Raw genomic sequence first — 24,519 nt, 5'->3', positions numbered from 1 at the left:
GAATCACTTAATATGATAAGCAAACATGCGCTAGACAATACAAGAAGAGTGCATGTGCTAGACAAGTCCAGCTACCGAAAGTCCGAGGCCAAGATGCTCAACGAAATACCAACATAATGATAATGTATTCAAATGAAAAAAAATATGAATTCAATGCAAGTGCAAGAGAAAACATTATTATATCACTGAAATTGTGTCAGCAAAACTAACATTTGTATTTGATGCCTTAATACATTTTTTATCCCTCATCGTATTATTTGTTTACATTGTACTATTTGTATAACGGACTCGGTTACTAGGTTTGGTTCTGGCTGCATGTGCCACACAATGATAAACCATCAAAGCAAATGACTGCACTAACCTGCACACTCAACAAAAGAAACAGGGGAGGGGGGAGGGGTATGTCTGTTTCAACAGACCCAGGTGTTGAAGGTTTGTTACAAAGTGATCCACAAATGTTTTATGTATCAAATATATAGCATATGTATTGACCTACAAGTACAATGTATTTTTATCAACTTTTGACGGATCACTAATCAAATGGCCGAAGAGTTGTTACCCCTATTCTAAATAAGTTACAGTCACTCCGAGGAACACTGTTGATAGGTCAAAGCCCCCTCTAATGGTTAAGAACACTCAACTTTAACACCAATGATAAGTGAAGGCCAGTCGACCGCCAAACATTGAATGTTGATCTAGTGACCAAAGGAAGTGAGCTTGGGGTTTTGCGATACAGCCGCGAATAACAATCTTGTCGGTTTCTTCGTCACCTATTCTGTTTGCAGGTAATGAATAAACAAGTGTAACAAAATAGCATTGCGTGTCTACCAGACAGTGAAAGTAGTGAATGAAAGTCTGCAACACACAAAGTTTTTCGTGATTTACGTAATTTTATTCATTATTTATATCTATATTTTATTAGTAGGACATGAATATAATAAGCGACAGAATCGCCCGCACTCTGAAATGCATGTTGTTTTAACTAGATGAGAAGTGACCTAGATTTCAACCATATATTAGTAAGAGTGGCCTGTCGCTTCTGACTATTGACAATAAATAACAAATCCTGATTAAATGGGATAAAGACGTGACTTTTATTAAAAATTACACTATCATTACCGAAAATTAATGAAATATTATGGCATATTGTAACAGATATAATTATCATGAACTGAAGCATGAAATGATATATTTCTAGCCAAAATGCATAGAAACAAAATAGACAACGCTATGATGCTGAATCACTTAATATGATAAGCAAACATGCGCTAGACAATACAAGAAGAGTGCATGTGCTAGACAAGTCCAGCTACCGAAAGTCCGAGGCCAAGATGCTCAACGAATTACCAACATAATGATAATGTATTCAAATGAAAAAAATATGAATTCAATGCAAGTGCAAGAGAAAACATTATTATATCACTGAAATTGTGTCAGCAAAACTAACATTTGTATTTGATGCATTAATACATTTATATCCCTCATCATATTATTTGTATACATTGTATTATTTGTATAACGGACTCGGTTACTAGGTTTGGTTCTGGCTGCATGTGCCACACAATGATAAACCATCAAAGCAAATGACTGCACTAACCTGCACACTCAACAAAAGAAACAGGGGAGGGGGAGGGGTGTGTCTGTTTCAACAGACTCAGGTGTTGAAGGTTTGTTACAAAGTAATTCACAAATGTTTTATATATCAAATATATAGCATATGTATTGACCTACAAGTACAATGTATTTTTATCAACTTTTGACGGATCACTAATCAAATGGCCGAAGAGCTGTTACCTCTATTCTAAATAATTTACAGTCACTTCGAGGAACACTGTTGATAGGTCAAAGCCCCCTCTAACGGGTAAGAACACTCAACTTTAACACCAATGATAAGTGAAGGCCAGTCGACCGCCAAACATTGAATGTCGATCTAGTGACCAAAGGAAGTGAGCTTGGAGTTTTGCGATACAGCCGCTGTATCAAAAACCATTTAAAGGCAAACCAATTTTGTAGATCATAGCTCACATGTAACGGGCGGACATTAGTTACTGTTTTAGTTAGAATAAAACTGCCACAAAGAAGACTACTACTCCTACACTTGTTTATTGGACCATGTTTTTGTCATGTTTATGCAGTTATATATAAGCCACGGTAGAAACAGAAGTCACGGCTATCAATTGAAGCTTCTTTCCATGGAATCTTATCATTTGTCTATATTTCCTTTATGGTTTCAGACTGTGCAAATAGAAACTATTTTATTTAAATTCCATTTTGTTACTTTGTTATATATTTGTTTATTTGAAGAACACAGATAAATCTCCAAAGTCACGCGAGAAACTGAAGTGTGTCATTAGGAATAAGATATACTCTCTTAATTCTATTTATCATTCGTTTGTAGAGAGAGTTGAGTGTCATTTTCCTTGCCAAACTGAGTATAGCTATTTTCTCAATTTGGCAGAGTATGTAATATGCAGATGATAAAACAATATCATCCTTGTGAAGTTCGTGCACTCTCGTGCAAGTACACACCATGTTGAATAATTCACAATCAAGAAGATATTTGAAAAACCTATGTTATATGCGAAAATAGCAAAACGATACAAGTTGTGCAATTCAAATCATTTTAAAATGTATGTTAGCAAAATATTAAATAAAAAAAAATAAATGAAAAAAATATTGATCTCCGTTGGAATTTGAACTCACAAAAGTTAGATTCTAGAGCCGTCATGTGTACCGCTGCACCATGTGGTCTAATTATCGAAGGTGGCATTCATTTAAATATTTATTGTAAAAATAAGTTTTAAAAAGGTAGGATACCCCTTTACTGAAGTGGTTTACAAATCTTTCAAATCTATTAATAGAAGCCACAGGTCACTCCTAAGTGCTAGTACTTGGTTTGCTATTTTTATAACTGCTAAGTGTTGTCGACGACAGTTAGTAGTTTACCATGAAATCAAAAGTACGCCGAATTTAACAATTATCAATGTTTCACTATTGAAATCAGAATTATTTGACCACGTACATGTAGAATTATTTTTTCTATAACGAAATTTAATTAGACTGTGGAAAGCAGCTTTAAAACTAAAGTCTTTAAGTACTAAGCTATTTTGACAATGTAAAATGCCTATGTAAAACCGAGATTGTCGTAACAACACGAGGAATGCACGGGGATCAAAGAGAAACTAATAATAATGCAAAAAAAATGTATCTCGAGTAAATTTTAAAGTATCAAAACACTCAAAAGCATGTCCCAACAGTGTACTAGAAGAAAATGCAAAGAAATTTTCGGTGCAAGTATTTGTACCGAAAAGTCTCTCATATTTATACAATATATATATTTATCAATCAAGGATATGTCTGTGTAAATGAGCTGAGCGTTAGTTTTCTATGAAATCGTCTTTAAACTGTGTTACACAAATCACACGTGTACCGCTTTTTTACAAAAAAGTATGTCCGCCATGTTTTCTTCAGTGAATGAAATAAAAGGAGTATTTTACCTTAGATTCCCTTATTGTATAGTACGATTCACTTTCTAATCTCAATAAGCATCACATTTTTATAACATCCCACTATCCGATCTTTCTGATCACTTTACGATCACTCATAATTACAAAATAAAACCAACGTGTCATCAAAATTGTCACTTTACACGGCTTCACGGCCTACTAACATTGAATTTGTAATCATGCGCCAAGCAAACAAATGATGAATGATCGGGACATTTTCAAAGATATCTTTTATTTCCTGTAATTTTCGGATATTCCAACCTTTGAACAACGGAATTGTATGCACAGAAATAACGAAGAATGTGTGCAATATAGCTTTTAGTTTAAATTTTGGACCTTTTTCCAGCCCAACAATAGACATGTATATGTCACAAACCCGGCTTGTCCTCAAAATCAGTGTCAAAGGATACTAGAACATAGAAACAATAAATAAACAACCGCTTACTATGTTCTTGTGAGTCCTGTAAGATGAAACGGCCCATGTTTATATATTCATATATATTCCGTATCGGGAACATTGACAACCACAGCTCGATCTTTTCTACGAACATGAAAACAGTTACTTTTATTCCTTTGTTTACATTTCAAACATAACGATTCATATATACGTTCAAGAACGTAAATTTCGTGCTTTCCGACCCAAATGGTGTCTAAACTTTTGTAATTAAAAGTAAGGTGTATTCGGCAAACCATTTGTAATTTCTGGAGGTAAATATCATTGAGAGTATCATTTATGTTCACGAAATTTAATTAAATATTTAAGTTTTATACTTGCAAAAGAAAAACGTGATGGTCATGGTCGCTGGCTTCGAATTCCCCGCCGATCACCGACGTGGGATGGAAACCTCACTTGAGGTGTAAACCTTTCACGTAAGGAAGCTATCCAGCTGAGGTTAGTGTCTCGATCTAAGTACTAGTCTGAGCCCAAAAAATGTCTGGAGGGGCAACTGGAGTCTTTCCTCACCAAAAAAAACTGGGAAAAGTTCATTGTGTCGTTTTGGTGTTACTCTCAATAAAACAAAATAAATATTGTTCCCCTTTTTGTTTTGTTTTTTAATATTTTTATTTAAATGAATATGCAAAAGGGTATTTGTTTGTTTTAGTGTAACGTGAAATTTTAATATTACAATTATATATCAACAGTGAACGCCACCTGCATTATATTTTCACGAGGGGTTAATGCTTTGATCTTACATGTAAAACAGTTTCCTTCCTAGTATATCTAGTGTACAAAAGGTAAAGGTAAAGGTCTTGTTTATTATAGTGCCACCTCTATTGAAAGGGCCAGCCAATTTGGCTTATGAGACACCGTTATTGTGCTTTCCAATTAACTCCCAACTCCTATCACCACTATGTCAGGCGCCATGCAGACAGAAGTCAGTAACCATTCATTCAACTAACTCGCGGCTCAAGAACCGGCCTCATCGGATCGAGTCCCATGACAACCCCCCTCCCCCCGCCCCGCCCCCATATATATGTATACGAGTATGTACTCGTGCAATTAAATGTTAAGTGTAAAAACTATATATTCACAGTGTAAATCATCCATGCTAAATAATACGTACGATATGTTTGCTTTCTCACTGTCTAACATGTCCGAAATGATCTATTCGATTTTTATCATAGAGTTCTAGTTTATTTTTCACCTTAAATTAAAGCAAACGTGTTCAATATAATTCTAAACTTAAACTTTGAAGTTTAGTAGGTTGTAGCATTGTCTAGGTCAAGGGTATTTTAAATTTTACTACCTTCTGTAGTCAGTTATTTATTGTAAAAAAAGCCAAAATGGAAAATATCAGGTACTTGAAAAATGCAGCTTTCTAAAAGGTCAGTTAGAATTCTCGATGTCATTTGTTAGGCATACCTTGTAAATAAATGGTATTATTACATAATTAATACTGCTATTTCTTTTGTTGCACTTTGCGGACATGATAAAGTTATATATATGTCTGAGCAGTACAATCCCTGCAAATGCGCACTACGTAAGCGCTCGCGCCCTTCTCGCACACCATACCTATAGTTCGGACTTCTTTAATCTGTAAAGGCATGTGCACAAAAATGACAAATTTTGCCAACACCTGGTAAATTGTAATGTGTTTTTTAGAAAAGTAATAATAGTGGTTATTCTCGTGAATAACCATATTTATTTTAGGGAAATAATATTACAGGCACATCTTGTCACTTAATTGAGTTCAGTTTAAACTGACGACTCCACGTGACAGATCCGGTATTCTCGATGCTAACGGAAATAGCCGATGTTTGTTTTTCATGACGCACGCGGAATGACGTCACAGCTGCCTCTTTCCGCAAGGTCATAAATGGCCGAACAAGAAAATCTAACAGCAACAAAGTATCCAAGTTAGTCAACGAAATGAGGGGTAGAGGCAGCAAAAAAAGATCGCAGACCCAAAACCCAACAACTCGGCATACTACAGCGAAAAGGAAAAAGGTGGATGAGAGTAGTCAGACGGAAAATGATGTTAAACATGTCAGACTATGTGATGCCGAGGATTCAGAAAACCCGGTTAATGATATAGATAACATTGTTAACTTTAGATCCCTTCTTTACAATCCAAATAATAATATGGAAAGCTCTGGGTGTGGTGGTGATTTAAGTCCCAATAAGGGACCGGATGTTGCTAATTTAAGCCGGCTCTTGCAGCCGGGTCTCGAACCAATGAAGACTAATTCAGATGACATTGTGATGCACATCCTGCAGTCTATAAAAGACCAAATCTGGCGGAGTGAGTACGTTAATCTGGCGCTTCTGCTAAAAAACAAAGACAAATATCAAACAGGGAATGCCGCGCACCAGAAACGCAGCCTCCTCAAAACGAAACCCACAGCACGCAGACGCGTGCACCACACACACACACACGCGCGCACACACAAACACACGCACACACACACACACAGCCAACATATTAGGACAAAACGAACAAACAAAGGAACACACACACACACACACACACACAAAACCAACACATAAGGACGAAACGAACAAACAAAGGAACACAGTGGGGCACCGCCTTGGAACGGTCAGTGGCAAAAACACCACTGGGGAGCTTAAACCGGTTTATGGGGCGCACTCAACCTCACTCTTACACCAACCATGTTCCAAAGACACGGGACAGTGTAAATAAAAGTAATCTCCTCCAGGTGAATCTCTTACACACGTAATGGAAACAAAAAGGCATGGCATGTAAAACACAAAAATGCTCGTGTATAAATATATAAAAAGCAAACCTTAAGAACCAAAAACGTATGTACTCAGTGCCTTTTCAGAAGACAGAGCAACAAGAGAAACACCCTTAAGGGCCCGACGAAACAGGCCAGAAGACAAATATCGAAACAGTTCAGTCCTGGTAGGATTTATAAACTGCTTATCATAGAGTCCTCCCCCTCTTCCGTCAGACACAATCAAAGAGGGAAGCGTAGTTTCCAACTGTTAACGGGTTGAACACTTAACATGCGGTATGTCTCAAAACAGTTGGGTCGTAACCTCTTTTAATAAAACGTTTTAAAATTTTACCAAATACATTTGGAAAATTACCATGACCAAATATCTTACGAAGTTTGTAAACCATATCCCCATAAAAAACGGGTTTAGAAATACTTCTCCCCATAAAAAACGGGTTTAGAAATACCTTCTCGCAGAAGTGTCTTTAAATTACTATTGAATTTTAAAACTAAATCAGAATTACGATAGTAAAATTCAGCAAAATATTTACGCAATTTGTAATAACGGTAGCCTTGCTGAAGAAGTTTACTTGTAATATATTGATTACGTTCATTGACATGCTTGAAGGCGCTTTAGAATTGTCTGAACTGTCGAACGGTCACAGTCTGTACATGTCACCAAGGGGCCTCATTGAATCTAGACCTAAAGAGTTCAAAGGTAAAATAACATCCATCGAAAAGTGGACGGATGCCTTTTTAATATATATGAGTATCCTTTTGAAAAAGTAAACCACATTAACACAAGACTTAATTAAATATATGTCAATTATAATGGAGGCTTCAGTACAATTACAGGGCTTTGTGTGGGTAACATACGATGAGCAGTTACGACTGCGACAGGCACATTGTCCAGTATCTTGGCCGTCTATAAATCAAGAGTTATGGCTTCGTTGTATGTCTTTGACTGGAAATGTATCTAGCACGCAAAAGGTAAACACGTGCAATGCATATAACAGGGGACATTGTACTTATAACAATTGTCGCTTTTCACACTCTTGTTTGTCGTGTGGCGCCCAACATCCAAAACTTATGTGTTGGAAACCATCAAGTAATCATCCTCCAGTAGCAGGTTATTCCAATATATCAGCCCCTAGGAGAAAGGTGCCTAATTTTCGTGGCTCACTCAGTCCCCCAGAGGCAAAGCTCCAGCCATCCGACCATTTCATAGGAATTTCCAGAATGAATACAAACGTGTCAGAAATCTGTGAATCACCAATCAACCTAACTGTATTGTACCGTGAGTTAAGCTTTTACACACATAGTGATAAACAAATATTGCAAAAAGGCTTTACCGACGGCTTTCATTAAACTACAGTGGTCCTAGAGTTTTCATCGAATCGAAAAACTTGAAATCAGCCTTAGATCACGCTGAAATTACTAAAGAAACAATTGAAAAAGAACTAAAAGAAGGTAGAGTGGCCGGTCCTTTTGATATCTCTACTTTACCAGTGCATAATTTAAGGGTGTCGCCAATTGGACTCGTCCCCAAGAAAAAATGGGCAATTTAGAATGATCCATCACTTATCGCATCCAAAGGGTAACTCATTGAATGACTTTATAGCCCCGAAGCTCTGTTCAGTTCAGTATACTAGCTTTGACGAAGCAATACACATGTTGCAAGATCTCGGTCGTGGATGTTATCTATTCAAAATGGATATAAAAAATGCTTTCAAGTTACTTCCGGTGCACCCGGACGACTTTGGTCAGCTCGGTTTCAAGTTCTTCGATTCTTACTTTATAGGTAAATGTTTACCTTTCGGTTGCAGTATATCATGTAACCTTTTCGAAAAATTCGCAGTTTTTCTTGAGTTCTGCATAAAGCGGCGGCTGATAAATTCTGAAAAGATTTTTCACTATTTAGACGATTTTAGGGGGTCGCAATTGTTTTAAAACATACGCAGATTTGCTCAAACTTTGTAACGACGTATTAACAGAATTTCAGGTGCCAGCTGCGTCTGAAAAGACAGTTAGTACCGTTCAAGTGCTGACTTTCCTTGGTTTAGAGCTTGACTCGCATTAAATGGTTGTCCGTATGCCGCGAGACAAAATCATAGACTAAATAGGCAAAATATCCGCTATGCTATCAAAAGAAAACACTACCTTAAAAACTATGCAAAGCCTCTTAGGCAGTCTCAGTTTTGCTTGTAGGGTAATTCGCACAGGTAGACCTTCTTGTCGTCGGCTTATAAACGCTACTTGTTGTTTAACAAAATCATATCATCACATTCGTTTGAATGGAGGCATAAAATTAGATTTGCAGATGTGGTTGCAATTCTTTAGTAGCTATAATGGCATATCAGTGTTCTACGACCGCCACTGGTCTTCCAACGAGGCTGTCCAGCTTTTCACTGACAGTGCAGGGGTGTTCGGTTTTGGTGCCTATTTTCAGGGTCATTGGTGTAGTGGCAAGTGGCCACAGAAATGGGAACAGGAAAACATTACAAGGGATATAACTGTGCTGGAGCTATTTCCCATCCTCGTCGCACTACATATTTGAGGCGATAAGTTAACCTGTAAAAAAATTGTTTTAACTGTGACAACGCCGCAGTTGTCCAAATCCTAAATTCCTTTTCATCAAAATCTGAACGCGTTATGACCCTTGTACGATGTATTACAATGCGCTGCTTGAAGTATTACATGCTCATAAAAGCCTCTCATGTCTCTGGCTCAAACAATATTTATTCTTTATTATAGTCTCAATTACATACAATACAATAATACACAAAACAGAAATATGTACATGTCAAACATACGTATGTAACCATTCTGATTTAGAAATATAAGAGACTTATATTTCACTCATTTCACATATCTCATAGGTAAAGCCATCGTTCATAATAATGTTATATATTACATATTTATATTAATGATTAAACCTAAGGAGCAGTTGCTAATCTATCAGTAAACAAAGTTAAAATAATTTGGATAAAACACTGAATTTCAAAATAAGCACTATTGCGCATTTAAGAAACTGTTTAGAAAATCAAAAACAATGACATATGTGACTCATTGTCTCGTTTTCAGTGGGAACGATTCCGAACTCTGGCCCCTGAAGCGGATTCCGAACAGTGTCCAATGCCAAGCCATCTTTGGGAAGTATTCAGGCAAGAGTCGCACTTTTATTAAAAGAAAGCCTTGCAAAGAACACCATTAAAACATACCAAACCGCTTTTTCAGTCTTTCAAAAATTCTGTGAGCAGTACTCTTTAAGTTGGCAATTGCCATATGAAACCAAGCACGTGGCCTTGTTCATTTCATTTTGTTTCGAGCTCGGGTGCACTACTAAGACCTACGTTTCTGGGGTAGACTTCTTTCACAGTCTTCGGTTTTCACGATCCAACTAACTCATTTATAGTTGGAAAGCTGTTGGAAGGATGTTGCAGGTGAAAGGCTATCCCTGATTCGAGATCACCTATTACTCTTGGAATTCTTTAAAAAATGGCAAGCATTCCGTTCGTTTGTAGTACTGAATATGAAAACGTATTATTCTATATTAGTTTTGTACTGGCTTATTTTGGTCTGTTTAGGGTAGGAGAATTAGTTTATTCTACGAAAAGCTACAAACATCGTCCTTTGCGCTTGAGTGACGTCAGTTTCCGAGATTGCTATAAATCGGTCATGATAAGTATTCGACTGTCTAAAACAAACCAGTCTGGTCCACCACATATCTTAATAATTCCAGCTGAAAATGGAGGTTATTGTCCAGTCCGGGCTTTACTTCGGTACAGCAAATTTCGTCCCTCTGTCGAAGGTCAACCTTTGGTGCACGAGGTCGTTAAGCCCCTTAAGGGATATCAATTTACCGCAGTCTTAAGTAAATGCATCAGGCAGACAGGCCTGTATAGCGGTCACTATACATCGCAATCATTTCGCATAGACAGAGCAACTCAATCAGCTGTCGATGGTGTGAAAATGGCAACAATTCAGAAGCCGGGGCGTTGGAGGTCTTACGCATGCAGATCTTACATAAGAATACAATAATAATAATAGAGATGGCAGCGTCAATAACGACTATAATTATAATTCCGTTGTTGTTGTTGTTGATGAGGATAATAATAATTGGGATAATGATTAGTAAGCCAGCAATCAAATAGTCGAATCAGATTTATGCAATTATCAAATTTTGGCGCAGTGGGGCCTAATTTAAAATAATAATTTAATAATAATAATAATAATAATAATAATTATAAATCCGGTCATACAATGATCTAACTGCAGCCGAAACGGTACCTCAGAAGGTCATGTAATCTTAAGCTTGATGAGTTTGCATATATGGGCTAAATCAGTACAATACAATTTTAATTCTAAAATTTATATCGTCAACAGATATATGGATCCTGTCTGATTCGATTCTTTACTGGGCCGGCAAAAGAGCAAATGATATGGGCCAGCCGAACTTGAGCTTCCCAAACAATACATCTATCGGATGGTTTGGGGTCAGGGGCCTTAAATGGATAGACTTTCACAGGCAGCTGCAACGGAGAATGTTACAAAACATAAGCCTGACGGTAATAGTTATTCATCTCGGTGGCAACGATCTCACATTGATCAGTATTTGTAGCTTAATTAGAAAAATGTTCGAAGGTATTCGGTACTTATTCCAGACATTTCCTAACGCTGTTATTGTTATGCTAGATATTTTCCAAAGGATTTTATGGTCCGGTGCTGAATCTGTCAAAAGTGTCGAGGTTAAACGGAAACGTATAAACTACATTGGTCTTAAACTGGTAAGCGAAAAGAGTCGAGGAAAACACTTCACAATAGATATAGACCACAAAAACAGCGCTTTATTTAGGCCAGATGGTGTTCACCTTTCAGACACTCTATAGAAACTTTCAGCTGTTCAGGACAAGCGCAAGAACTTTGCTACTTTTTATACGCCCGTTTGAAAAACGGGACGTATTATGGGAACGCCTCTGGCGGGCGAGCGGCGTCCACAGACTTTGTCCGGAGCATATCTTCTACATGCATAGAGGGATTTTGATGAAACTTGGCACAGTTGTCATGCGCAAGAACCAGGTCCCTAGGTCTAAGGTCAAGGTCACACTTAGAGGTCAAAGGTCAAATTCAAGAATGACATTGTCCGGAGCATATCTTCTTCATGCATGGAGGCATTTTGCTGAAAGTTGGCACAATTGTTCATCATTATGAGAAGGAGTGTCATGCACAAGAACCAGGTCTCTAGGTCTAAGGTCAAGGTCACACTTAGAGGTCAAATGATACAAGAATGAAAAATTCAAGAACGACTTTGTCCGGAGCATATCTTCTTCATGCATGGAAGGATTTTGATGTAGCTTGGCACAATTGTTCACCATCATGAGTGGGAGTGTCATGCGCAAGAACCAGGTCTCTAGGTCTAAGGTCAAGATCACACTTATAGGTCAAAGGATACAAGAATGAAACCTTTGTCCGGAGCATATCTTCTTCATGCATGAAAGGACTTTGATGTAGCTTGGCACAATTGTTCACCATCATGAGACGGAGTGTCATGCACAAGAACCAGGTCCCTAGGTCTAAGGTCAAGGTCACACTTAGAGGTCAAGGATACAAGAATGAAAACATTGTCCGGAACATTTCTTCTTCCTGCATTGATGGATTTTGATATAACTTGACACAAATGTTCACAAGCATGAGACGGAGTGTCATGCGCAAGAACCAGGTCCCTAGGTCTAAGGTCAAGGTCACACTTAGAGGCCAAAGGTCAGATACAAGAATGACTTTGTCCGGAGCATTTCCTCTTCATGCATGGAGGGATTTTGATGTAACTTGACACAATTGTACACCATTATGAGACGGAGTGTCATGCACTGGTCCCTTCTTTTGAATTACTTCCCTTTGTTTTACTATAAATAGCTTATATTGTAACTTTTTCATTACTAGTCGTAGGGGACAATCGAGACCACTTTTCTTAGTACAACATGCATGTTACATCCAATGCTGAGGTGTATTTTGAGCTATCTCTACCTGATAAGGATTTTTTATGGACTTGCATTTTTTTCTCTCTCTCTTTCTCTCTTTAAAGATTAACTTCCCTTAGTTGTTACTATAAATAACTTACATTGTAACTTTTTTATAATTGACCGTAGGGAAAAACCAAGACCACTTTTCTGTGGTACAAAATTGATGTTACTTTCAAATTTTGGGTGTATTTTAAGGTATTTCTACCTGGTAATATTTTGTGGACATAAAAGAATTACAATAATTTCTAAAAAAAAAAACATTGTAAACAACTACAAAATTAAAATTCCATTTGCAAATACAGGTGCTAGTGTAAAAAAAATTGCTGTGACGGGCGTATATTGTGACATTCTGGCACTCTTGTTCAAGTGAATGAAATGTTTTTAGGACGTTGATCAGATCGAACTGTAGCCTATATGGAACCTCGGTGGATCTGACTTTATTAAGACGATCTAACCGCTGTCTTAATTGTACCTCGGTAGATCTATATAAAAGTTTAATTATTGATGAAAGGACATTGGTATAATATATGAAGTGAATTTAACATAGTGTTGTTTATTCATTTATAGCAGAATATTTTTACAGTTGGTTCAAAAGCAAAATAGCAACCAATTATCTGTGTGATTATATAATTCCGAGATCGCATCAGTAACTTGTGATCCCACTGTGTCCGTATTTCCGAGGTAGCATCAGCAATTTGAGATCGCCCTGTGTCCGTATCTCCGCTTTTAAAATTAAATGAGTCTTAAAATAAATGGAAATAGAAAACTAGCCCTCAGCTCATTTACACGGATAGTTCAGCTTTATTATGTATGTTATAGTTTTTCGCAGTTATGCATGATGACATAGAATGCTGGCACCGAAAATTGTGACACGAACATACTGATAACTTTTCCCATTTTAGTCTTTTAATTAAAGTAAGAGTTCAGCACTTCATGGTTTTAATGAATTGTCACATTGGAAAAAAAGTTTGTTATACAGTAACTTCGAAATTCCTCAGAAATAATATCACGTATCCCACCCACCTAATTCATTATTTCAAAATAGCATAGTCCTTAAAAATATACTTTTAGTTTTCTTGATTTTGATCTTAAGATGAGATTTTGCAGCAAAAAAAAATGTCCGCTGCTGCCCGCGTGTTTACTGTAGAACACGTGAATATAGTTTGTATTTAATACGTAACTTCCTGATATTCTGTAAATATCAAGTGTCTTTTTAACTGTTCAAAATTCATAGAATCCATAATGAATCCTTCATATACTTGGTTGCAATCTTTTGACTTCTCGGCAGGAATGATTGTTTTTATCCATAAATGACACTGTATATCGGCGTGGCAGTATGTGGCATTACCTGGTGTAATGGCGCTGAAAATATACAACACGGCAGCAGAAATTCTTTCCGGTGTTGGGGTCAGGAGGGTGGGTACTTTTCTTACACAAAGTGTCGACTTGCCTGCTTAGTTATGTGTGAAGGAATGGACCGGTTTGAAATACAAAATGACCAAAATGATATCACCCGTTAACTGCTCGTGTGTAAAATTGATTTATCGTGGCACGTTATATTATATGGACTGGATTGAAATAACAAAAGAAGAAATTATAGCTCTTGCGTGCCTACTGAAAAATAGCATAAATTTATTTCTCAAGAGTACATAATTCCTTAAATATTACAACAGCCACCAGGATATCTTTGCAAAACCAGGATTTTGGCAAACTTCACTACCATTTCTAAGTGACTTAGAAACTTCTGTTTAAGCTTGGGTGGTAGTTTAGGGGCCAAGGAGAAATAAATGATATAGTTTTGCATTATTATTAATTTTCTTATGTACTAAAAAGATGATTTAAAAAATTTGGCCATTTGGATTTTTCCAATTTCCAATCGGATATATGGCGTCCGAATGGAACTTTTGAGAATCCAATCGGACATTTTTCCAATATTTTGACGGGCTGGATTTTTTTCCGGGCCCTGGATGGGAAGGATAAATGTAATGTTAAGGTATAGAGACATTAAATATGGCACGTGTGACTTATTTTGATAGACGAATAGGAAACCATGCCGATAAAAAATGTACGCAATATTAAGTGCTTTTCTTTGCAAAACTCTAAAGTCGAGATGTTAGAAATAAATCACTTCAATGCGAGTATTTTTAGCGAGAAAGGCAAATATCTTATCAATATCGCTCAAAGATTTTCTTCGCAGTGTAATTAAGTACAATTTCTCGGAATTAACAATACGAAAACAAAATGATTCTGTCTTTGTACGAAGATTCAAATCAAGTTGTTAGAAAAGTTCGAACCAAAGCGGAAATTTCAACGCAAAAACAAATTAGTGTTTTAGGGATCGATCTCGCCTTAATTTTCGGTAATTGTGAAAACATTTTCTCACAGCAGAAGGCCCTTAAAAGCTTCCGTACCTTACCTCCGTAATGAGCATAAACGAGTAGTACGTATTTCTTATTATTACGGCATGTGTCTCTATTTAATAACAGTCCCTATAGGCATTTAAACTTACCTGACACGAAGGGTCAAAACTGACTTGTGAGGAACATATAACAAAATAAAAATAAAAATCTGAAATATATTATTTATTGATACAAAAGAGCTCTTTCTACATTAAAGAAAATGTCATGTTCAAGTCGATTTCACTTTTCCAGTTTTCCTGTGTCCTTTTTAAATTCCATTAGTCTGAAATTGAAAATTATTTGTTTTCAAAAAATGGCAATTCTTGATTGATGTAACAAGGATACTGCATGATATTTGCGACAGACAGTTTGTGTATTTCTTTAGGGTCTTAATTCTGTGTCGTTATGTTTCTTGGAATTATTAAAAAGGAATTGATGTAATTTGGAAATGTTTCAATTGAATTACGTTTTTGTGTAATTTATATATGTACCATGTACCATTATATATTTACCAATTTGTTTCCTTGAATTTTAAAACGCTATAAAAAAGGCTACTTCATAATAGATATATTTAGACAATGTTTAAAGAATTTAAGATGTTACTGTATTCGGAAGTGTTGTATACATGATTATTTTGTGTTATTTACAGTTACTATATAACTGAGTTGAATAGACAAATAAGACTAGACTTCACTGTTTTTTTTTTCTGTATTGCTTAATACAACGCACACTACTTAAACGTATTACCAATACAAACTGGATCCAATCCAGCCAACCCTTTTCATCACAATATCATTGTTACATGTACTTCGGCACGAAGTGGAAATTCCCTCCTAATTTCAAACTATATGCACTGTAACACAATGTCAATCAAACAGATTAATTAGTTACACGGCTAATGTAGGTATCAAACTTCTATAAGAAGGAGGAACTAGTTAATATTATTATTATACCAGATTTATATAGCGCCCTTTTTCATGATAAATACGTTCAAATGCGCTATACATTAAGCAAACGCAGCCACAGGGCGCGAAATTCACCCTCTACTAGTACAGACTCAGAGTAATCTGACCATTAGTATACTCTAGTACAGTTATTGTCCAGAGTATTTCTCAACAACTACTGATTTGAGTTCCGCCAAATGTCATAGGAAGCTTTGATATCAAAAAAAGGAGATGAGCATATTATCTTTGTGTTTTGGTCGTATTATTTTTTGATGAGTTATTACCCTTCAATTTTTTAACATTAGTATACTATAGAACCATTTCTTTTCCGGAATATTATTCCTCAGCAACCACTAGCTGGGATTCATCAAACGTCAAGACAGCTTCATTCTCAAGAGGAAATGCGCATACTATCTTCATGGTCTGGTCTGGAGATGAGTTATTGCCCTTTTAGTATTTAACATAGTATACTATAGTACCGTTTCTTGTGCACAGTCAGTAAATTTCACTTTTGCTATTTTAATGTGCAATAATCATATTTCGGGGAGCAATCATCAGTTTAACCCATATTTTCTTGTTTTCTGATAAAGGGAGATCATATCTATTATAAACAAGTTATTGATTAACTTGCTCTATAAGCTCTTTTACAAAGTGTTCAAAAGTAGTTGATGCCGCTTTAATAGGTATTTAAGTCGTTGACAGTTTTCATTATGTTTTATAATATTTCTATTAAGCTATGTTTCGGATCATTTTTAAGAGGTAAGGAGTTTTGAAAGAAGCATTGTCGCCTAGATTTCGACGGATATACTTTTAGGTTTGATTCCTTTAGTGAACTGTTGGAATAAAGTGGCATTAAGCATTTTCCTTTTCTTAAATCTTTCAAAATAGTTATATTTTCTTGTTATTTTACATAGAAAGACATTATTTACCCAAAGTTCAACACCGTTTCATATCATATTTTGATGAAATAGCGAATAAGTGTTTAAGAAATGATGGAATACATACACTTAATGTACGTGTTTATTTGGCAAACAATTGAACTTTGGTGGAATAATCTTTTTTCACTGAATGTCTGCTGTTTTGCTATGAATTGTGAGGAAGGGGTTGTCAGGCCACCAGAAGATGGCTTTACACTCCCCGGTCTCTTGAAGGGATTAGGGATGAGAAGCAACATCGCAGCACACAAACAGTGAAAGCATTTCCATTTTATGTTTTCCATGTATCAGTTTCAACATTGATAATCTATTTGACTGACATTGAGTTGAATGTCTTCAAGTAATCAAGAAAGATGGTTTTGTAGTTTTTGCATCACATTATAAATACATTTAGTTTTGGTTTAGTTTGAAAAAAAAATAAAAACATACACGATTATCTTTTTGGCAAAGCTACAATGAAAATATATGGCAATGCAGACAAATCCTAGAAGTGAATCAGAAAGATGCTATCACAAAATATTATACCAAAATCTTATACAACAGTCGGTGAATACATGTTTAAATATTTGTTTATGTTATCTTAGTTAAGTCCATTATTTAAAAACTTGACTCACTAATGGCACGACGCTGTATTTAGTTATAAACAGTGTTTCAAAGCAGTGAAAATATTGTTGTTGTTTTTTCACAGGTTTGGATGACAGTGGAATGCAATGCGATAGAATATGAATCATAATTAATTATTTATTTTAGTTTTATACATACACATGTATTGCGAATTTATCGGCTACGGGACGCAGCCATGGTCTTGAATTATCACTCTGATTGTTTGGTTTTTATCCAAACTGCAAAGCGCGGGTTACGTCCTCAAAGCTTTGCAAGCATTTGATCGGCGCGTGATAATTTTTTACGGAAACAATTGAATGGATTATGAAATCATTTATCCTTGACCATTATCAGATCTGAACATAAAGGTAGAACCAAACAAATATTTTGTTAACTTATAAATACATATAATAAATGGAAGTGTTTTCGTAACTTAAAAAGTCTTAGAAACGGGTACAATCGTGGAACTTTACTTTAAATGTTCCGAGTACGAAACACATACAAAACTCGGTGTTTATTTTAATCTAGACCAAATATTAAATACAGATTTCCAGGTATACTAAAATATTACTATACTTTAATCATGATTCTGTATCGTGTACCTCTAATAAATACCGACATTAAATTGCTTTGACTCTGACCTACTTTAGAAACAGTTTATATTTAGAAATGATCTATGATAACTTTATGATACGGTAGGATACAATGTTAAGTGTTTTATATTCGGCGTATTTTTTATTTAAGTTATAAAGAAAACTGCACTGTACCCGTCAAAAAATCCGTTCTTGAAAATGAGAGATGCCATCCCATGGAAAGCCGCGAGAGGTGTCCATTTCAAGCTTATATCAGATAACTAATGCATACTAATTGACATTATTATTAACAAGGCAGACACTATTGATAATAGTACAAGCTTAATAAGCTGGAAAATATATAATTCCCGTATGTTCCCTATTCTTTTAAAATGAGTAACCTTTCTGAAGAGGGTCTTGCACTTCAAAACTTCATATGTTTTTTACTTAAAGAGTCAGTATCACACAAATATTACATTTTAGAATCAATAACACGAAATATAATGAATTGCTTCAGTTCCATAAATTTAGATCTACCCTAGTTACACAATATTCTTTATCCTCTAGTGCATCGTGAATGAGTTGATGTCATAAACTTCTTATTTGGCTTTGATATTTTATTAGGTAATTAGCGCTACTAAGTTATTAAAATACAAATGTATGCTTCTTTTAAGGTTGTATTGCACATTTGAAAAACCGGAAGTTATTGTGTTACGCAACTTGTCTATAGAACTTAAAATAATTCTAGGATACGGAAACGTCAGGCACACGATCAATAAATGACGTTCAAGTGTGATACGTTATCAATAATGTTATTTCAAATATTCACAATATATTTTGGTAGAACGTCAAATGTTGCACTTCTTAAAGTTTCTCAAAGTTAACGTGTCTGATCATTTGTTTGTGATAAATGTAATTAAACACGGTTGTGACCTAATCCTTTGTGAGTGTTGTCCATTATAAAAGTTATTGTACTAATATCGCTCTATACAAACGCTTATTTTACTTTACCTGTCCATTAATAACCTGTAACTCTCTATTCTTAAAATAATGGATACTTTAAAAATGGACGGACAGTTAGCAGGTAATGAACATGTATAGTAACAACCTTGTGTGTTGAGAGGTGTGGGTGTGGGTACACCAGCCTTTACACCTGGTATTGCATTTTCAATCGAAAATAATTCAAAATAGGAACATAATGTACAAAAACACAATTTTCTTATATTTTTAAATGCTGCAGATCTGTCTTTCTCATGTTCGTGTTAAATTGGTTTATTTTTGCCATTTCAGACATTTATTGCAGTCCTTCCAAAAAATTTGCAATTTCACCTTTTTACTACAAAGACCAAAAAAGGTCATATTCTCTAAAGTTGAACTACACGTTTCGGTATTACCAGAAAATTTGGCCGTAATGATATTATTATGACGATACGATTTTTTTGTATGAACGAGAGATGAAATCATCATAACGAGTAAAGATTTCGATGTTATGTGTAATTTTCTTGTAATAATGATATGAATTTTTCCAATTTTTGTAGTTCAGAGATTCCTGTCAAAAATCCATTTTCTTTTTTGTAAACACCAAATCCATTTAAACTTGCAATTTTTTATGTTTGATGGTCGGGGATTCTCATCCCAGTCATAAAAGTGAAATGTACAAGTAAAACATTTGCTTATGATAGGTTATGATTAAAGATGTCTACATAATTCAAGAACTTCCTTCTTGTACCAATAAAGACCTCTTGAATGATCTGTATTTTTATTTGGTTCTTGAAAACGAATGGATAAAAATGCATTAACCCAGTTGTAGACTTTTTAAATCAAGCAGTAAGGTTTTCCTCCTTAAATGATTAAAAACAGAATTTCAAAAGCAGAAATAAAATTCTGTTGCGCCCTGGTTTGTCCATTCTTTCACTTAATGGACAGTTTTCGGCTTTTCTCCTTAAGTTAAAATCCGTTGATGGGTGACAGTTATAATCAGTTATGGACCAATAGAAAATGAACCCTTTAGATATGATATGGCACATCGAATTATTGTGGAGAATTTTTATGCCAAGTAATAAAACCTTTTATGGATGGCACAAGTATGGAACGGGCATTAAGACAACTTGATACACTAGAAATGTCGAAATAACGTTATTAAGTAAGTGGACTTTATATCAATTAGCGAATGGCAGGACTTTGTTTTCACTCTTTTTTGTGTTATTTCTTGCCTTTTTTTGGCGTAAAATTTAGTATATTCAGATTTATGTTTGCTCGATCGGGTTATCGGAATAGCTAATACTGATGTCATATAAGATAATGTTTACGTCAGAATACACTTCCTGGCCCCACTATACAGCTTAATCTGATTGACTCTTGCCTGTATTATTTTCTGTCGTTTATATCAGCTGACAAAATTTCTGTTTAGTTTTACAGTGAATAAAGCTAGTTTCATTTCATGGAATTTTGCTGTAAAGTTTTTGTGTATTGTAGCTGTATCTCTTTATAAGTACAGGACATTACAATTTATTACGATGCTAAAAGGCGGTAAAAGAAGACCCCTTTGTTGAAACAGTAAATCAGATTTTTTTGTTCTAAAATCAATTGTTTCATTTCTGTTGCAGATATTTTCAAATATTTTCATAGGTAAATATTTACAAATGTCTGTTTTGAAAAGAAGTAAGTGCAAAAAGCTTTAGATTTGTAGAACGCTAGTACAAGCCCGCGTCATCTGTCTTTAAAGTTTGCAGTATAATTACCTGAAATAATCACCAATGATTGATACCAAAGTGATGCTCTGAAAAAGAAAATTGATACATGATAGTTAAACACACTATCAAAAAATCATTATAGCCCACCAGTTCAACTTAAGGTATATGACCCCTAATTGTAATGTTTAAAAAAATGGCATTTGCTTGGTACATTCTTAAAGTTGACCGTGTTTCGCACTGCGTTGCAACTTCTAAACAACTTTTACCGTGCCTTTTTTTCATCAATTTTGTATAATTTATGGTATTACCTGAAGCTCAAGTACAGAGAAATCTCAAAGTGATGGCCACTATCCAAAACGTTTGCAGAGAATTCATTATACCATTCATTTTGATAAAAGAAAATCAAACTATTAGTTAACAATTATAAAATACAAAATGATATTGACATACATAATGCACCCATGTTTGAACGCTATTAATAACCTCCGGCGGTTATCCATCGTACGAAATAATTTTACGCCTCGTAAAATTATTTCGCTCGACATATAGCAGTCCTTCGTGTATAAAATGTGTTAAAACACGGTTTTGCTATTAATCATTTCTTAAATAAAATAATATAAGGTATATTATTCTATATATTTTATATGATTTGAGTTTATATAGCAATTGAATAGTAAACATTTGCTTTACTATTCCTTGTAATTAAGAAATGAAATGTTTTTCAGAGTTCATGCGAAATGGACGGCAGATTAGGATTGGCAAATCCATGAATCGCGCACGCAACTCGTTGGCAACGGATTCTTTTTATCATCCTGCCACTGATGACCCATCTGTAGAAATATCTTTTGATAAAATAGCATTAAAATATTTTATATAAGATTTTAGAAATAAGCAAACGAGTAGTATATTGATTTTCCTATCGCCAGTAAGTAATAGAACTAGACATTTAACTTACTGTCTTCGCTTCTTTCCTTTGTTTCCTTTTTATCTGAAATATAAAGCGTTTTGACTGTCAAACATTTGTAGTTTTCATTTGATTACATTAATACTCAACATCTTAAATATTATGTGTCAGTGTCCAGTGGATCTATAAACTTGTGTGGCATCTCTCCATAAGACATAGTTTTTACATTCAGAAGCCAAAGAGGATCATTTTAGTATTTGTTTTAACGATTATGATTGAAGAACGTATAACAATCTAGTAACGTGATTAATTGTATGACAATATCAGCCTGCTAATGAACAGTTTCCGAACTAACAGTAGTAAACTATTGTCACAGGACGCTTACACTGTGTGCCCGGTCAGAAATTAATTGCAACCTTTGGACCATAAGCGTATTTTGTTATTCTGTTTGGGATTAGACACACGTATAAATATTTATTAGACTTGTCTTAAGAAATAAGCATGAGTTCTGCAGCGGAAAATATTGCGCGACTTCAGGAGCGCAATATTATTTCGCGAAAGAACGAGTGCATATTTCTCGATGCAAATCTAATAATCTTTTATAACATACGCATCTACACTTAAAATTAGTAAATAAATAAATCAAGTATGTTTTTAAGCTTAAGTGAAATTAAAAAATATTGTCGTTAAATAACTTTAAAACGCGACGGCATACATGAAACTGACGTTACAAATGACGTCACACACCCGATTTGACCGTCAATATGGAAAAATATTGAAGCTTCAGATTCACTTGAAACTCAGCGGAGTTTTTAAGTGAGTATGTAATAATAATGAAGTTCGATGGATAGATAATAGTTTCATTTCCTACTGACACACAACACTTGATAAAAGACAGACAAATCGATTAAAGCATTCAATACTTTTTATACGGAATGACTACAAGATTAAAAGAGCGAAATATAAATGGTATGTCTTCTAAATTCATATACACATTATTTTGTGCAATATTGACCACGGTCAAAATACAAAAACCGATCCGTGGCAAAAAAAAATATAGAGTAATTAAGAAATAAGTTCCCAAGCGTAGTTTATCGTAGAAAAACCCGTGTCTTTAGCTCCTATGCGTAAGAATATGCCATAAAAAACTCGGCATATTCTACGATAAAAAACACTTAGGAACTTGTTATTCCGATTCTAAAATTAAAAGTGTTAGAAAAGAAATGGCAACTACTTTTTACGACATGAACTACACTTCGTGCTACGCACCTAGATCATTCTATAGGATGACGTCACTACTTTGCACGCGACGTATTAACAGAATTTCAGGTGCCAGCTGCGTCTGAAAAGACAGTTAGTACCGTTCAAATGCTGACTTTCCTTGGTTTAGAGCTTGACTCGCATTAAATGGTTGTCCGTATGCCGCGAGACAAAATCATAGACTAAATAGGCAAAATATCCGCTATGCTATCAAAAGAAAACACTACCTTAAAAACTATGCAAAGCCTTATAGGCAGTCTCAGTTTTGCTTGTAGGGTAATTCGCCCAGGTAGACCTTCTTGTCGTCGGCTTATAAACGCTACTTGTTGTTTAACAAAATCATATCATCACATTCGTTTGAATGGAGGCATAAAATTAGATTTGCAGATGTGGTTGCAATTCTTTAGTAGCTATAATGGCATATCAGTGTTCTACGACCGCCACTGGTCTTCCAACGAGGCTGTCCAGCTTTTCACTGACAGTGCAGGAGTGTTCGGTTTTGGTGCCTATTTTCAGGGTCATTGGTGTAGTGGCAAGTGGCCACAGAAATGGGAACAGGAAAACATTACAAGGGATATAACTGTGCTGGAGCTATTTCCCATCCTCGTCGCACTACATATTTGAGGCGATAAGTTAACCTGTAAAAAAATTGTTTTAACTGTGACAACGCCGCAGTTGTCCAAATCCTAAATTCCTTTTCATCAAAATCTGAACGCGTTATGACCCTTGTACGATGTATTTCAATGCGCTGCTTGAAGTATAACATGCTCATAAAAGCCTCTCATGTCTCTGGCTCAAACAATATTTATTCTTTATTATAGTCTCAATTACATACAATACAATAATACACAAAACAGAAATACGACATGTCAAACATACGTATGTAACCATTCTGATTTAGAAATATAAGAGACTTATATTTCACTCATTTCACATATCTCATAGGTAAAGCCATCGTTCATAATAATGTTATATATTACATATTTATATTACAGATTAAACCTAAGGAGCAGTTGCTAATCTATCAGTAAACAAAGTTAAAATAATTTGGATAAAACACTGAATTTCAAAATAAGCACTATTGCGCATTTAAGAAACTGTTTAGAAAATCAAAAACAATGACATATGTGACTCATTGTCTCGTTTTCAGTGGGAACGATTCCGAACTCTGGCCCCTGAAGAGGATTCCGAACAGTGTCCAATGCAAAGCCATCTTTGGGAAGTATTCAGGCAAGAGTCGCACTTTTACTAAAAGAAAGCCTTGCAAAGAACACCATTAAAACATACCAAACCGCTTTTTCAGTCTTTCAAAAATTCTGTGAGCAGTACTCTTTAAGTTGGCAATTGCCATATGAAACCAAGCACGTGGCCTTATTCATTTCATTTTGTTTCGAGCTCGGGTGCACTACTAAGACCTACGTTTCTGGGGTAGACTTCTTTCACAGTCTTCGGTTTTCACGATCCAACTAACTCATTTATAGTTGGAAAGCTGTTGGAAGGATG

At 35.3% G+C, this 24,519-nt stretch overlaps 1 long non-coding RNA gene across 1 annotated transcript; it reads right to left on the bottom strand.

Moving 5' to 3' along the window:
* Nucleotides 1-15,267: 15,267 nt before the first annotated feature.
* On the bottom strand, nt 15,268-21,841 carry LOC128553883 (uncharacterized). Its single transcript, XR_008369458.1, has 3 exons — nt 21,808-21,841; nt 20,901-20,938; nt 15,268-15,388 (listed from the first exon to the last, which is right to left on the bottom strand). It is a non-coding gene; the product is annotated as an uncharacterized LOC128553883 (long non-coding RNA).
* Between the last annotated feature and the right edge of the window lie 2,678 nt (nt 21,842-24,519).

This window comes from Mercenaria mercenaria, unplaced genomic scaffold (assembly GCF_021730395.1).
Source record: "Mercenaria mercenaria strain notata unplaced genomic scaffold, MADL_Memer_1 contig_4445, whole genome shotgun sequence".
Lineage (NCBI taxonomy): Eukaryota > Metazoa > Mollusca > Bivalvia > Venerida > Veneridae > Mercenaria > Mercenaria mercenaria.
This window is presented reverse-complemented; position numbering and strand designations above follow the sequence as displayed.